This window comes from Rhinoraja longicauda, chromosome 11 (genome assembly GCF_053455715.1).
Source record: "Rhinoraja longicauda isolate Sanriku21f chromosome 11, sRhiLon1.1, whole genome shotgun sequence".
In the NCBI taxonomy this organism is placed as follows: Eukaryota; Metazoa; Chordata; class Chondrichthyes; order Rajiformes; family Arhynchobatidae; genus Rhinoraja; species Rhinoraja longicauda.
Genome location: NC_135963.1, coordinates 20,972,242 through 20,989,129, shown reverse-complemented (window position 1 = coordinate 20,989,129; position 16,888 = coordinate 20,972,242). Strand labels below are relative to the sequence as shown.

The 16,888-nt window shown below is 42.1% G+C and overlaps 1 protein-coding gene and 1 pseudogene across 2 annotated transcripts in view; one reads left to right on the top strand and one right to left on the bottom strand.

Annotated features, from left to right (window-relative positions):
- b4galt2 (UDP-Gal:betaGlcNAc beta 1,4- galactosyltransferase, polypeptide 2) overlaps positions 1-16,888 on the bottom strand; it is a 233,290-nt gene that overhangs the window by 90,691 nt on the left and 125,711 nt on the right. The gene's annotated exons all lie outside the window — the stretch shown is intronic.
- Positions 6,571-7,070, top strand: LOC144598171 (large ribosomal subunit protein uL13 pseudogene; annotated as a pseudogene).

Here is a 16,888-nt window from a genome sequence, read left to right as displayed (position 1 = left end):
TGTCATGGGCATCCTCCAGTGTCATAGGAGGCCCACCGCAAATTGGAGGAGTAGCACCTTATATTTCACTTGGGCAGCTTACAGCCCAGCGGTATGAACATTGACCTCTAACTTTAGATAGTTCCTCTGTCCCTCTTTTCCCCCCCTTCCCAGTTCTCCCACTTTCTTTCTGCCACCACCTATATCCTTTCTTTGTCCCGCCCCCCCTGACATCAGTCTGAAGAAGGGTCTCGACCCGAAACGTCACGCATTCCTTCTCTCCAGAGATGCTGCCTGGCCCGCTGAGTTACTCCAGCATTTTGTGATACCATCGATTTGTACCAGCATCTGCAGTTATTTTCCTACTCTCTTGCACACCAGTATTTAGAGGACTGCTGCTTGTATCATGGATATCCCTTGATGAGCTGACTTCAGAAGGGGCAAGTGTTGGGCTGTATGCTGACAAGTGTGGGAGATGTGAATCGTCGAACACCCATGGCGTGATGACACTGTAGGTTTCAGCTCTGCATCAGCCAGTCAAACCTGACAATGTTGCTCTGTGAACCTTGTAATTGGAGTCCATACTTTTAAGACTACGTCAGACTGTCCTGCAACTGCTGTTCCAACGCAAAAACAAAAGATTGTGGTACATATTCAAGGACACAGTCCAGAACACTTTCCATGTTATAATAGTGACTTCAAAGGTGGCAACTACTTTAACTGGCAAATTTCAAATGCAAGTCATTAATCTTATTGAAGTTTTCTGTCGCATTTAAAATCACTTTGATGCTAAAGAATCTTTTTTTAACATTAGTTTCTATTTTCAGTACTCTGTACGAATACAGAAACAAAGCTTCCCACCAAAGATAGACCCAAAATGCTGGAGTAACTCAGCGGGACAGACAGCATCTCTGGAGAAAAGGAATGGGCGACGTAGAAAATAATTAATGTCAGCCATAGGGCTGTGGACTTGGAGTTACGTATGCACTAAACAAGGGCAGAGTGCAAATTCACAAAATCACACAGCATGGAAACAGGCCCTTCTGTTCATTGAGTTCATGCCAAGTATCAACTACCCATTTATACTAATCGTACGTCAATTGCATTTTATTCCCCCCCCCCCCCCCCCCCAGATTACCATCACTCATCTCACACTGGAGGGAATTTAAAGCAGCTCACCAAGCAACATTCTAATGGGAAAGAATCTGAGCACCCAGAAAAAAGTCCACACGGTGACAGGGAGAAGATGGAGCCTCCACACAAGTAGCACTAGACGTTCAGGACTAAACCCAGGTCGCCAGAATTGTCAGCCAACAGCTCGACTAGCTGTACCTCTCTACCACCACTGTACCAGTTGTATGTCTTCTTACGCTTTGAGAACCTAACGGGTTCTTAAAACAATTCAGCAAAAGATTGAATTTTTTACTCCACATTCATTTCATTACTGTAGTGCAAATTTTTCAAATTTTTCAAATAATGAATTTGTATCTCAATTAACCACAAGCCTTTAGCTTGCTTGCTAATCCAGTAACACGACTTCTTTGGTACTCAACACAGAGTAATAAATAATGCTATTACATATAAAGGAAAGCATAAAAGTTCTCATTAAATTCAAAAGACTCACCTCATCTTATCTCTACCATAAACAGAAACAGCTGGACACACAAGTCAAACGATAGTTATTGTTCACAGACACTGCCTATCTATGTTACAATCTATGTTGAAAGGCCTGTTTGTTGAGAAAATGCATGAAATGCAGAGGGTAGTACGAGAATGCTCTAGTGGTATAAAACCAAGGTAAATCTCTTAGAGCTCTTGAAAAGAAATACGACCTTGAACAAGCAAAACAGAAATGTCTCAATGAAATGTGCATGACATTCTTAAATCACACCAATCCCCCTTCAAAGACTATTGGGAATGATTTTTTCTTCATATGCCAAGTTGTCTTAATAATCCAGTTGCTAACAGAATGATAATGACATGGCCATCATGCACTAAATACGTCTGTAGTAAAATGGGTTGAATTGCTAAATGTTTACTAATTTGTAAATATCATTGTCAGTTCAACTGCAAATGGAGACATCACAGAAATAACTTAACAATGCAAACTCAGTGTTGATGGCCTAAAAATAAGATCTCTAAGCTTCCCAGCCTGATTAGGACAGTCATCACTTTACCTTGTTATCTTAATCGAACTGCAGATGCTGGTTTAAACTGAAGATAGACACAAAAGCTGAGGTAACTCAGCAGGACATGCAGCATCTCTGGAGAGAAGGAATGGGAGATGTTTCGGGTCGTGACCCTTCTTTAGACTTCAGACTAGTTTGAAGAAGGGTCTCAACCCGAAACATTACCCATTCCTCTCCAGAGATGCTGCCTGTCCCGCTGAATTACTACAGCATTTTGTGTCTATCCTTGTTACCTTAAAATGAGTGGGGGTGGGGGAGTAGATGGGCATTATGCTTACCTGTTCTTGGCTGTTATTCTACTGGAAATAAATCAGATCTTATATCTTGTTTATGATCCCACCTGCCGTTTTACATGTTAACTGGTTGGTGCATGCGCCATGTTCTTTTCACCAAATGGGAGCTTCATGAAGAGATTCCAAATAAAGTAATTTTTTTCCCCATTTCTTTCTAGGGCCACAAGAGGCCTCCACGGTTTCCTCTCACGCATTTCATTCATTAATGACTCAGATTTTTCCTGCAGTATCTCCCAAACCTGTGCACGTTACCGCCACAAAAAACAAGCACAGCAGGCGTACTGGAACACCGCCACTTACAGATTCCTCTCCAAGTCACTCACTAGCTTCAGGAGAAAGGATGTATCTGTCCAGCAATCGTAATATCAATCAGAGACCCTTCAGTAATGTCAGGAAACAATCTTGGAACTTCACAACAGCAAGGGTGTACCTTCACGAAATGGATGATACTGGTTTAAGATGTCTGTTCCTTACCACTTCTTTAAGGACAACTGATGGTGGACAATAAATGCATTCAGTGAAACTCTTGCGTCTTAAGTATGAGTTTTGAAAAAAACAACTTAATACCAAGGTCGTGTCCTTCCGATTTTAATGATCTTATCCAATCCACCTGCATTTTTCTTCAATCTTTCCACAGGTACATGTAAATTCAGTCATTTAAAAAAAAATAATGTTAAAATAAATTCTCTGGGAAACTATGTTAAAATTTAATATATTTATTTTGTAGCGTTCTTGTTGCAGCATTAATTGTTCTGCAGAGTTATTGTCAATCTCTCTCTGTCTGCACTGCTATTTTATGTTGCCGACATTCAGCCTCTGACATGCTAACAAACTGGACCGTGATTCCGCGACTTCATCTTCAAATGCATTACTTTAAGCAATAAAAAATCACAAATGCAGTTACTGCGAGGAAATAATGCAGAATCAGTAAGGGTCTGGCCACCTTTGATAATAATGTGACTGAACCTCTCGGTTTCGGTCACTAGAAGTCACTACAGACTAGATGATTTACAAATCATCGAAATCCATTATAAAGAGGTACCGATAATCCTCGTTATAATGGACCATATAGGGGGGGGATCCCCTATAACCATGTAAGTGGGGTAAATATGTAGAGTATTGAAAAAACAGCCAGTTACCTACACTAAACAAGACACACAATAAATAGTAAAGGGCACACCATATATAGTACTTTAAACATAGTAAATAAATAAAAAGGAACATACCGTAATTACAATAATTTCTCCAAATGCTATAAAATATTTATAATAAGGCTGCACATTCTTTGTTCTTGATACGAACAGAGACCTTTGTCTACTAAAAACAAAATCCATTATAAAGAGGTCTGTAATAACAAGGGTAGACTGTAATAATGCTGGCTAGTCTTAATAGCATTGTGCAACGTTAAAGACCCAGAAACAAGGGATGGGACAATCTAGGTTCTCAGCATTCAAAATCCAAATTAGGACAAGCAGGAACTGGGTCTTGAAAATGAAAAGTGGCTCCATCTTCTATAAAATGCATCCATGCGTCATTTTTAACCATATGAGTTTGTATTTCAAAGATGTCTTCCCCTTACTTATTCACTCACCATCTTGTGCTACCCCACACTGAGATGATGCAATTTGCCTGGCCAGACAAACGAGTCAGGATGACAGGAAGTTCTGAGATTTCAAACTGCGACCTTTGGCTCAGAGCTAAGTATTCAGTCAGGCTTGCAGACTGATCATTTGAAATAGCGAGTCATACATCACTTACAGTGACAACTATTACCGACTAATTAAATTGATGGGCATGAACCCATGCAATGAAAATCTTATTAAGATATCTTGTAACTCCAGACGAGGACGTGAACTTCATCTTTAGTAATATCCTGACAGCAAAAAAAATCAGCAACAGCCCAAAAAATTCAGTACGGTGGCGCAGCGGTAGAGTTGCTACCTTTTACCCGGGTTCGATCCTGACTATGGGTGCTTGTCTGAACGGAGTCCCCCCGTGACCTGCGTGGGTTTTTTGCACATTCTCTGGTGTCCTCCCACACTGCAAAGATCTATAGGTTTGTGGGTTAATTGGCTTGGTATAATTGTAAATGGCCCCTCGTGTGTTGGATGGTGTAAGCTGGTCGGCGCAGAATTGGTGGGCCAAAGGGCTTGTTTCCACTCTCTATCTAAACTAAACTAAAAAAATTGTACTGCATACAAGTTATTGAGTACAGTCCTTTCATGATGTAGTATACAGTTTTGACAAAAAAATATGAAATTTGTAATTCCTGCAAGCCCGGGAAATTAAAAAAACTAATGAACCTGCCAAAAAACTGACAGTATAAAATGTAAGCATTCAAAATATTTCAATGGCTATAAAACCCAATGCGGGCCCTTGAGTTTGTGCACAATACTATATACATTTGCAATCTTCTATCTGGTTTTAAAATTCATCCCGATTACCACCTTCTGCTGTCCTTATTTCTTGAGGCCACAAGTATATGAACAAGTATCCATGGAGACTTGCACAATAGGAACTGATGCGAAAGAGATGAAGAATATAAATAAATGGCCCACACACTGTTTGCAGAATGATACTAATTTGTAGCAACTAACTTAATTTGTAGTTTGACTAAATTTTAAATTGAATAATCCAAGTGTTTTTATACAAAGCATAATTAAAATTTCACTGAAGCCAATGGGCATTGCCATGAAAATGCTTACTTCATTTTCCACCTCGGTTCTCTTTCCAGAAGCCTTACTGTAGCAGCACTCAAAATTCATCAAGTAAGTGAGATAAAATGTCTCAGAGATCATTGAGAATAATTGGCTATCTCCCTGTTATTTCCAGCATTGTCATTAATGCTGGCCCGTGTGTACAATGCTTGTAGGCTTGGTGGCAATTAGCCACTTCAGTGTGAGTTTTTGCCCGAATATGCAAGCTGCTGTTCTTTCAGCGTGTGGATGAGTAATTGCTCCCAAAAGCAATTGACCTTGTGGTTTCCGAGGAATTCCCATTTTGAAACCAGTGAGTATTTATTTGTCAAATTCACAGTTCCGGATTTACGCTGAATGGGTTCAAATATGGATCATGCAGGTCTGCACTCTGCCATTCAATTCGATAAATATTCCAGAGGAGGTGGAAGAACCAAGAGGAAACTATAGGTGAATTCCCAAACAGTCTCAAATCAGGTCAGAATTAGTTACTCTATTCTGTGGTGAAATAGCTGCATTCCAATGTTAAAGAATCACCGGCTAACATAATGCATCCCGGGTAAGGATGAGAGAGAGGCCATGCTGTTCACTTTTGTGCATTTCTTATCTTTGGCAGAAATCAAAAAAAGAATAGTCAAGAGACCACGTTTCTCCTGTCAGTTCATCGTCTCTCCTTCAGCCAACCCCCCTGTTGTGCCCGTAAATGATGAAACATGGAAACTGGAGCTCTTGCAGCCTCAGTGTAAACTCGGGCGAGGACCTGAAATGGAGTTGAAGGGTAGGCTGGTGCCTAACTGGGTCGTCTTTCCTGCAACCAAATGCGGTACAACGTAGAGCTCTGCGATCATTTATACCTGACTAGTGAGATCAAGACGTGGAAGCTGACAAGTGTAAAGTCCAAGGTAGACACAAAAATGCTGGAGTAACTCAGGCAGAATCTCTGGAGAGAAGGAATGGGTCACGTTGCGGGTCAAGACCCTTCTTCAGACTGAGTGTAGAGTGAGTGTAGAGTCCAAGCGTGCACCATAAACAGTGCACTCCCATTTCAGAGCAGAGCATTGATTCAACATGGGAGATGCCATTTACAAGTGATAAGTCCAAAATGACTGGGACAGTCAATGGGCCCCTGTCGTTGTGGGAGGGATCAATGTGTTCCATCTACAAATTACTTTCAGCCTACCCAACACTCTTTTGTATATCCTCTCATTACTGTTGTCATTTGACTTCAACTCATGCATTGAAGCCATCTATTTACCACATTAAACTCGATGATCCTCTTTGGTGTGGCAGGTCCTCACCAGTGAGTTCTTCCATGCCAATAATGCCATACAAGCATCCCACACCAAGGAATACCTGCAGTATCTAATGGACATACTCTATCATACCCGTAAAGCTGGTCGTCATCGTCAGGCCATGGCAGACAACTTCAATAAGGTCCAGCTCCTCGATGGACAAGGACACTTCCTTGATCAGCTGGCTACTATCGTGGCCAAATAGGTCTAATTAGGCCACAGTGTGGCAGCAGTGAGGTGTGAAGGGATCAACATGTCTGGGAATCTGTACCAAAGCAGGCTGAAGTATTTTGCTTATTTTAATGCAAGTGGATGATTCTGATCCTTCTCGTGTCCCATATCACTTCAGAGCACCAAGCTGGATCTTCTGGAGGACTGTAAGAGGTATGTTGTCGCCACGCAAGACAAAGAGAGGTCAAGCTGTCTTGGACAGGCTGATGTTTATTGCATGGGTTTCCTCTCACATAGGCGTATTAGCAGCGCTGCAGATTGTACATTTGAAACCAACTCACAAGTCTGCTCTTGTCGGCCATGAAGTTGGTTGGAAATACCAGAGAAGACACAACCATTCTTGAAGAGAAACAAAAAGGCCAAGCTTTACCGTTTGATAGATTCACTTAGAGGCATTGGCATTAAAAGTATTTTTTTTAAAGCAAAATACCTAGGGTGCTGCATTTCCACCGTCAATTAGAACTGAAAGTCTTTTACTGAAAGCTTTTGACAACTTCACACATCGAGGCTCTACATTCATTTGGTGCTGAAGTCAACACAAAGTAAAAGCTGCAGCAGTTAGGTGTCATCTGAAAAACAGAGTGTGAACCAACAGCAATCTGTTAGAGAATGCCAGACGAAGAGTCTACCAAGCATCTACAGAGATGAGACTTGAAGAATATTGAAAGACAGGAGAAAAGATTACTTAAGGTGGCATGGTGGCTCAGTGGTAGAATTGTTGCCTTACAGAGACCCAGGTTCAATCCTGACTACGGGTGCTGTCTGTATGGAGTTTGTACGTTCTCCCCGTAAGTTTTTCCTGGGTGTTCCAGTTTACTCCCACATTCCAAAGACGTACAGGTTTGTAGGTTAATTGGCTTCGATAAAAATTGTAAATTGTCCCAAGATTGTAGGATGGGACTAGTGTACGGGGATCGCCGGTCGGCACGGACTCAGTAGGCCGAAGGGTCTGTTTCCCCACTAAACTAAAGGTGCTGCAGAAATCCCCTGGCAGGTCACGGAGTCAAGGACATGTAAATTGGAGACATGCTCAGTCCATTAGATTACACTTCACCAAGCCAACAATGCATGTAATGGATGGATCTTATTCCCAGGGACATTCTGCATGATGAACAGGCTATTAGTCATGACTTGCTGTACATTCTTACAACTGGCTTTGTGGCAGAACAACGTGCAATATAAAGTTTGCAAGTGCTCTCGCAGATAAGCAGGAGATAAACAATGCAAGTTTGGGAGGAGGCACAGAGAGGGGAAATGGAAAGCTCAGCTGGTTGAGAAGAGCCTTGAGAAAAGAAACCAGTGGGACCGCACCTGGAGTACTGTGTGCAGTTTTGGTCTCCAAATTTGAGGAAGGATATTCTTGCTATTGAGGGCGTGCAGTGTAGGTTCACTAGGTTAATTCCCGGAATGGCGGGACTGTCGTATGTTGAAAGGCTGGAGCAATTAGGCTTGTATACACTGGAATTTAGAAGGATGAGGGGGGATCTTATTGAAACATAAGATAATTAGGGGATTGGACACATTAGAGGCAGGAAACATGTTCCCAATGTTGGGGGAGTCCAGAACAAGGGGCCACAGTTTAAGAATAAGGGGTAGGCCATTTAGGACAGAGATGAGGAAGAACTTTTTCAGTCAGAGAGTGGTGAAGGTGTGGAATTCTCTGCCTCAGAAGGCAGTGGAGGCCAGTTCGTTGGATGCTTTCAAGAGAGAGCTGGATAGAGCTCTTAAGGATAGCGGAGTGAGGGGGTATGGGGAGAAGGCAGGAACGGGGTACTGATTGAGAGTGATCAGCCATGATCGCATTGAATGGCGGTGCTGGCTCGAAGGGCTGAATGGCCTACTCCTGCACCTATTGTCTATTGTCTATTGAACCTTCTCTGCTCACTGCCTTGTCTGTAACAAGTGTGACACCTACTGCACACCAAAGCCAACTCCCAACTCACATCAGACCATATGCAACATGGAGTTTACCAATAAATACACAAACCTTTCTCCAAAGAGTGGAGAGTTACCAACTAGGCGCACTTGATAAAAATAGAAAATTCTGGAAACACTCAGAAAGTCAGGCATCAACTGATGAAAAAGAAACAATTAAAATTCTGCACCCTGCAGCATGCAAAGGTGAGTTTTGTGAGCATTTGAAGTTTAATAACTGTAACTATAATAAAGAAGTGAAAAAGGAATCAGATTCAAATCACAGAGGCATTTGAGCAAAATCATATCTGCACATTCTTCAGAATCACAGGTCTTAGTTGGCAAAGCTCACTCAGTGTAGCTAGCACAGAGAGGGGACGATGAACTCCCTGACCAATCTCCAGTGGATCATGTGCAATTCACATGTATTTAAATTGTTACAAATCCATTCATAAATTCCTTGATACATCATAAGAATGCATTGCGTGTGCTTTTTTTTTTACTCCTGACGACTTCAAATGCCAAAAATATAATCTTACTTAATAGAATGGATTAAACCTCATTGATCCCAAGTTTTTTCCGATGACCATCATCTGCACTTTGAGGGAGGATCGATGTCGCCAATGTAACTGGCTGCAGGGCAGGCAGATCATGCAGATTCTACTGAACAGGACACAATTGCTGACAGTGCCACATAATATCTGCTTGTTCAGCCTCCGGTTCTGCCTCTATTACACACAGTCTGCAAAAGCCTTGCCAAGTCTGAGCACAGAGCAAAGGAAAGGAATGTGCCGACAGCTGGCACTCCTGATGCCAGATGATCATTATCACATATACCATGCCCTGCAGGGAATAAACACAAACGTATTCATCCGCCGAAAATTGAAACTTTTGTCACACAATGTCATGTCGAGAACTCTATCCAGGTCAGAAGCAGAGCAATCCTGGCTGAGTTTGGAATTACTTCTGGCCGTCAAACACAATTTTGATCTAATACGACTGCAACTCCTGCTGAATAAATCAAGCATCTCAATCAACATGGAGGTCTTGTGACCTTGTGGAATGTTGGAAGAGTTCATCTGTTGCCAGGAACTCCTAGAATCATAGAAAATAGGTGCAGGAGTAGGCCATTCAGCCCTTCGAGCCAGCACCATTCAATATGATCATGGCCGATCATCCAAAATCAGTACCCCGTTCCTGCTTTTTCCCCATATCCCTTGATTCCATTAGCTCTAAGAGCTAAATCTAACTCACTCTTGAAAACATCCAGTGAATTGGCCTCCACTGCCTTCTGAGGATTCCACGGATTCACAACTCTCTGGGTGAAACTCATATCCGATGGGAAATTTGCCCAAAGCTGTCTTCAGCCTAAGACCAATGCAGCTGGAAAAAAAAGCTTCCATTTATCAGTGGGTACTCTCTGAGTGGAGTTGGACATGTATTTGAAAAGAGGAATAATATTGTGGGTGGGGGTGGTGAATCTGTGGAATTCATTGCCACAGAAGGCTGTGGAGGCAAAGTCAGTAGATATATTTAAGGCAGATATAGATAGATTCTTGATTAGTACGGGTGTCAAATGTTATGGGGAAGATCTGTAGCCTCCTTTTGCTCCGGTATTTTATTTCATTCTTCACATGTATAAATTATAATGTTTTATTCTTAATTGCTTACTGTATGTCGTGTTGTTACTTGCGAGCAAAGCACCAAGCCAAATTCCTTGTATAGTTTCATACTTGGCTAATAAAATTTATTCAATTCAATGCTTTCCAGCAGAGAAAACAATGAAATATGTTCACTGATACCAAATATTTACACCCATCTGCATGGTCACTATTACAGCACACACTACTTGCAACATCATTGACATTTTCATCTTGGTATAATTTAGTTTAGTTTAGAGAATGAGCACAGAAACAGGCCCTTTGGCCCACGTCAACCAGTGCACCCTGCACACTAATGCTATCCCACACACACAAGGGACTATTTACAATTATACCAAGCCAATTAACCTACAAATGTGGGCGTCTTTAGAGTGTGGGAAGACACTGGAGAAAACCCACGCAGATGCTGGTTAACACTGAAGTTGGACACAAAATGCTGGAGTAACTCAGCGGGACAGGCAGCATCTCTGAAAGGAAGGAATGGGTGATCCTTGCTTTCCCTCTCTTCCGTCCCTCCCACACCCGAGTTCTCCTACTAGTTTCACTGTCCTCCTGACTAATTTTACGGTTTGCATGCGTCTTTGTCACATCGCCTCAGCCAACAACGAACCATTGTACAATCCCTTGAGCATTGTCTGCTTTGATCTGTCCTTTTCACACCTTGCATGCTCTTTGTACTCTTTCATATTTCGAGTCTCCCTCTCCCCTGACTCTCAGTCTGAAGAAGGGTCTCTTAATGATAGCGGAGTCAGGGGCCATGGGGAGAGGGCAGGAACGGGGTACTGTGTGAATGATCAGCCATTATCACATTGAATGGCGGTGCTGGCTCAAAGGGCCGAATGGCCTACTTCTGCACCTATTGTCTATTGACTTGAAACGTCACCCATTCCTTCTCTCCAGAGATGTTGCCTGTCCCGCTGAGTTACTCCAGCATTTTGTGTCTATCTTATGTACATAGATAAAACAGGTTTGGAGGAGTGCAAACCAGATGCATGCAAGTGAGTTAGCTTGATTGTTGGGCTATTTGGTCATATATTGGGTTGAAGGTTCTGCTTACATGCTGCATATCTCTATGACTCCACAGCTGTAAGTTTAGGCCTCTTTGGAAAGTTAACAAAGTGTTGATGCATCATTAGAGCATTGGAAATCCCCCTTTCTTTTTTGTTGTATTTCAAAATAAATTGAAAGACTACAAAGCGCATAATTTGTTACTTCAATCCTTCATAATTGTGCATGTATTTGAATCTGGTTTCCCTCCAGCATCTGATAAAAACAAACAAGGTAATCACGTGGGCTTTTATTGCATGAATATACTACTTAAAGTCAGTCGCACAGAGATCCATCCATTTTGTTTTAATTGCCATCTGGCTGCCACCAGCATATAACATCATCGATTTATACTCTGCAGACAGCACGAATAAGAGTTAATTTACAGGGCAATAGGACGAGGAGACTAGATGATCTTTTATTTTGTCTTTTCTCATTAGTAAATGGACAATTTCCAGCTGAAGCCATTGAGGCAAGAAGCACAAATGGTTGAAAAATTGTAGTCAGCCAGTTAGTCATAGAGTCATACAACGTGGAAACAGGCCCTTTGACCCAACTTGCCCACACTGGCCAACATGTCCCAGCTACACTAGTCCCACCTGCCTGCGTTGGCCCCTATCCATGTCCCTTTCTAATTGTTTCTTAAATGTTGCGATAGTTCCTGCCTCAGTTAAAAGGCATCTATCTCTCTTGTGAACAATTGTCCCTGAAGTAAAGTAAATAAACTTAGTCATTTTTCTGTTAAATTATATTCCAAAATATCTTAGAAACATAAAAACATAGAAAATAGGTGCAGGAGTAGGCCATTCGGCCCTTCGAGCCAGCATCGCCATTCAATATGATCATGGCTGATCATCCAAAATCAGTGCCCCGTTCTGTCTTTTTCCCCATGTCCCTTGATTCCCTTAGCCCTAAGAGCTAAATCTATCTTGCTTTCAAATCATTTGAGAAAAAAAAATCAAACTGATAGTTACTGTTAGCTGTAATTAAGCTGGAGCCCGATTCATTTCAGTAGCTTCACAGGAATAACAGGGAGGGTATTGAACAGGTGACGACAATAAGATTCACAATTAAATTCTCAGCACTTGGAAAAATGCAAAGATCGCAAAGAAACAGACACGCACGGTGCGGCAATTATTAAATACTCAGGATTACTTTTCAATCTGCAATGGTTAAGATAAATGGCTGCTAGGCAACCATTCAAATTTTGATAAGCCCATCTGTTGGTTTCGACTGCTCGAAATAATTTATCTTAAATTGATACCAAAAGCATTCTTGCAACAGTTGGATCTATCAACAGTTTATTTCTGACAATAGCTTGACGAGACATTCGATACAAGATAGAAAAGAAGGAAAAAAATCCCGATGTGTTTAATTATATATCCCCAGGGCTGCAGTGAGTGGTTAGTAGAAAGCAGTTCACTCTGAAAGCAGTTCAGCTGACATTTCAAAGATAGGTCATATTGATAAGAACGTGAAACTGACAGGATTCGAAAGGCCAGTTACTATTTTTTTTCCCCAACATCATGAAAGTACAAAAGCTAATTTTCAGAAGAAAAATAAATTTTGCCACAGCTGTGTTAAGACAGCTGAAGCTGCAAAAGATGATGTGGATCCAAGATTGGCAACGCTGCTCTTTGAACAAAAGGGAGAGGCTGCGGGTAGACTTCTCGCCATGGGGCACATCTTGCGTCACTGGACGGACCCCGGCAGTTCAGTGAAGTTCTTGCAGGAATGACTGTTCAATGTTTTGGCATGGACGTTGCGAGCCAAAGGGTCTGATCCGGTGCTGTACTGTTCTACATTCCAGGTTTCAAGCTATTGGAAGAATCAGCCAGTTCATTGCTGACTGAAAATCTTTGGGTGGTGGTACCTGCCAGATGACACTGGGAGAAACAGTGCAAAAAAATATTCCACACTTCTACTTCCTGAAATGACTGAGGAAATTCAGCAGGTCTTCAATTACTCTCTCAAACTTCGACAGTTGCACTGTAGAAAGCATACCGTTGGGTGGCACAACAGCTTGGTTTGGGTGGCACAGCAGCTTGGTTTAGGTGGCACAACAGCTTGGTTTGGGTGGCAGAACAGCTTGGTTTGGGTGGCACAGTGGCGCAGTGTTAGAGCTTAGGCATCAATATTTGTAAGTTGCAAAATTACCTTGTAATAGCTTATGACCAATGATGTACTGTAGGGATTGGTGCCAGGATTTATTTTGCTTGTGATGTATATAAATGACTTGGATGTGAATGTAGGAGGATTAACACAAGACCAAGGCTACACACAGGCAGTTTCCAACAATTTCCAGTGAGCTGGTTCAGTAAGTGATTTGGGATCACCGTGTGTTATGGGAGAGGAGGGTGGCAGACAACAAGGGCTCCAATCTTCCCAATATTTATATGGAGATTTCTGTTCGTCCTGCAGTGAAGGTCAGACGAGCAATCAGACAATAATCAATGGCAGACGGGTCAATGGAGAATGGAACATTAAACTTATATATCAAATTCCAACAACATTTCCAACAAATAGATGGAAATGCTACAACGATGTTAAGTCCTGTCCTGGAGCATTGTGATCAGCTTGCATACAAAACCACATTTTAAAAATGTGGAGTCACAAGAGACTGCAGATACTAGAATGTTGAGCAAGGGTCGAAAGAAGGGTCCCAAACCAAAACATCGTCTGCCCATTCCTCTCCACAGATGCTTTCTTTCCCACTGAGTTCCTCCAACAAATTGGAGAGACGGAATGGGTGACGTTTCGGGTCGAGACCCTCTTCAGATGTCTTCAGTCTGAAGATGGGTCTCGACCCAAAACATCACCCCTTCCTTCTCTCCAGATATGCTGCCTGTCCCACTGAGTTACTCCAGCACTTTGTGTCTATTCTCCAGCAAATTGATTTTTCAACATGAAATATATGTTGGCTTAGAAAGTGAACAGTACAGGTTCAATAAATAATCCTCGGCTAGAATTACAAGAATAAACTATAAAAACTTGAGCCAAATTCCTTTGAATTAAGTCTTTGCAGTTATGTGTAATTTTGCAGAAAATGCCATATCTGAAAATTAGTCTTTGGCTATTCAGAAAGGAATACGAGTAATGGAAATTTGGAACTTGCTCTTGCAAAATTTCCTGGACATTTCAATCTCCTCCACATCCAAATGTTAAGTTTAGCTTTATTACCGAAATGCAGGAAAGGTTTTGTCTTGAATGCTATCCAAGCTGATCAGATATACTATACATGACGACAATCATGTCATACTCAAGTACAATAGAGCAAAGGAGAAGATACAGAGTGCAGAATATAGTTCTGAGCATTGTAACGGATCAGTTCGGTAGACAAAGTCCAAAGTATACATTGGGGTAGAGGTGAATCGGACAGTGCCCTATCTTATGGAAGGAGAGTTCAGAAGCCTGATAACACCAGGAAAGAAGCCGTTCCCTAGTATTGTGGTGCACGCTTTCAAGTTTCTGTACCTTCTGCTGGATGGGAGCAGGGAGGAGAAGGGATTGGACAAGTCTTTGATTATGTTGGCTGTTTAGTTTTTAGTTTTGAGATACTGCGCAGAAGCAGGCCCTTCTTAAGAATTAAGGTGTTGGGCAGAGGTTGGGCATACCAAGACATTATTCCTTGGGCACAGGAGGCTGAGAGGTGATCTTATAGAGGTGTACTAAATCATGAGAATAATAAATAAGGTGAATGCACAGAGTCTTTTACCCAGAGGATTGGGGAATCGAGAACCAGAGGATATAGATTTAAGGTGCGAGGAGAAAAATTTAACAGGAAATTGAGGAACCTATTGTCTTCACAATAAAAAAAACAATAAACCCAATTTGACCAATAAAAACCCATTATTGATTCACTAGTGCGGTCAATCGGTCAATAAATACTATGAGCGGTATTTTTCCCAGGATATGTTAAGTCGTGTTTATTGTTACATGCACAAGTACAGTGAGGTACAGGTACAATGACATTCTTACTTCCAGCAGCATCACAGGCACATGGACCACAATTATCTCCACAAACAGGTCACTCACTTGGTCAGAGCATTTTAGCACTTCTCCAACAGCTCATGAGATAGGATGAGATTTATGAGCTATTTACACACATGGCAACTTTATCTCTTTTAGGAAAAGTAGCCCATAAGGAATGAGTCACTTGGGACCTCCTTCATCATCTCCTGGCCGACAGTTAACTGAGCAGAAAACATAGAAAAATGTAGAAAATAGGTGCAGGAGGAGGCCATTCGGCCCTTCGAGCCAGCACCGCCATTCATTGTGATCATGGCTGATCATCCACAATCAGTAACCCCGTGCCTGCCTTCTCCCCATATCCCTTGATTCTGCTAGCCCCTAGAGTATCTAACTTTCTTTTAAATTCATCCAGTGAATTGGCCTCTACTGCCTTCTGTGGCAGAGAATTCCACAAATTCACAACTCTCTGGGTGAAAAAGATTTTTCTCATCTCAATTTTAAATGGCCTCCCCTTTATTCTTAGACAGTGGCCCCTGTTTCTGGACTCCCCCAACATTGGGACCATTTTTCCTGCATCTAGCTTGTCCAGTCCTTTTATAATTCTGTATGTTTCCATCAGATCCTCTCTCACCCTTCTAAATTCCAGTGAATACAAGCCCAGTCTTTCCAATCGTTCCTCATATGAAAGTCCCGCCGTCCCGGGGATTAACCTCCTGAACCTACCTCAATAGCAAGGATGTCCTTCCTCAAATTAGGAGAACAAAACTGCACACAATACTCCAGATGTGGTCTCACCAGGGCCCTGTACAACTGCAGAAGGACCTCTTTATTCCGATACTCAAATCCTCTCGTTATGAAGGCCAGCATGCCATTAGCTTTCTTCACTGCCTGCTGTACCTGCATGTTTACTTTCAGTGACTGGTGTACAAGGACACCCAGGTCTCGTTGCACTTCCCTTTTTCCTAATCTGACACCATTGAGATAATAATCTGCCTCCTTGTTTTTGCCGCCAAAGTGGATAACCTCACATTTATCTACATTATACTGCATCTGCCATGCATCTGCCCACTCACTCAACCTGTCCAAGTCACCCTGCAACCTCCTAGCATCCTCTTCGCAGTTCATACTGCCACCCAGCTCTGCGTCGTCTGCAAATTTGCTAGTGTTACTTTTAATTCCATTATCCAAATCATTAATATATATTGTAAATAGTTGCGGCCCCAGCACCGAGCCTTGCGGCACTCCACTCACCACTGCCTACCATTCTGACAGGGACACGTTTATTCCTACTCTTTGTTTTGTGTCTGCCAACCAATTCTCTATCCATGTCAATACCCTACCCCCAATACCATGTGCTCCAATTTTGCCCACTAATCTCCTGGGCCAAATTAGAGCACTTCAGACTGGAAGAAGGGTCTCAACCTGAAATGACACCCATTCCTTCTCTCCAGAGATGCTGCCTGTCCCGCTGAGTTACTCCAGCATTTTGCATCTATCTTTGATTGTAAACCATTATCTGCAGCTCCTTCCTACACAGTTAACTGAGCAGAACTGTCAGAGGGGTGGGGGTCAGGGAATCTGTCCACAGGCTCAATTAGCTGTGATTAATTTTGT